This window comes from Lagopus leucura, unplaced genomic scaffold (genome assembly GCF_019238085.1).
Source record: "Lagopus leucura isolate 7727_CA_CO unplaced genomic scaffold, USGS_WTPT01 Super-Scaffold_100103, whole genome shotgun sequence".
NCBI lineage: Eukaryota > Metazoa > Chordata > Aves > Galliformes > Phasianidae > Lagopus > Lagopus leucura.
The window spans coordinates 1-956 of NW_024962324.1; positions in this window are offsets into that span (position 1 = coordinate 1).

Consider the following 956-nt stretch of genomic DNA (forward strand, 5'->3'; position numbering starts at 1 on the left):
TCCCATCCCATCCCATCCCATCCCATCCCATCCCATCCCACCCCATCCCATCCCACCCCATCCCATTTATTTCACGCATGGTGAAAATTGAGGTCACTGTCAGCCCCTCTAACAAAGGACAGAGAGCCTGCAAAAAATAACATAAAATAATAAATAATGATAACAGAACTCAACACCAAAAAGAACCTCACCATCGAGGTTCGGTCTCTGATTTTGTGCCCGGAATCATTTGCAGGCGCCATCAAAGCGATGCTGTGGGCTCACACATGGAGTGCGTTATCCCGCAGGTTCACAGCCCGGGGTTGAGAAGCACAGAGAAGGGAGGGGGCAGTTTTTAACCCCCAATTGGATTTGCACGTGGTTTCGCATCTTCTGTTCCAACCCCACTCTGTGCAGGGCTGTTCGTTCGGCCATTGGTGCTCTACGCCATCAGGTCAGGATGCTGGCCTGGGTTAGGGCCAGATTTATGGGTTTGGAGCTCGGGGATGCAAAAGTCTTCTTGGTTTTTATGGTGGAGGAGCATCAGCTTCGTGTCGAGCTCCTCATTGGCCTGCGTGCTCCCAGCGAGACTTTGGGCGCTCCTTCAGCAGGGTCTGAGCAGCTGTGGGTGCTCAGAAAAGCCAAAAGATGTGGCACTCCCCAGGGAGCAAGGAGCAAATGGCTGTAAGCATTTAATATCTGAGATACCAGGGTGGTGGGGTGGGACCCAGAGGTACAACGGTGTCGTTCTGTTAGGCAGTGCCAACCCTTCTGACCCAACAACTCTGTGGTTCTGTGATCTTCAAGGACCCTCCCAACAAAAACCACTCTATGGTTCTATGACCTTCAAGGACCCTTCCAACTCAACCACCCTATGGTTCCATGATCTTTAAGGACCCTTCCATCCCAACCATCCCATGGTTCTATGATCTTCAAGGACCCTCCCATCCAAAATCACCCTATGGTTCTATGACCTT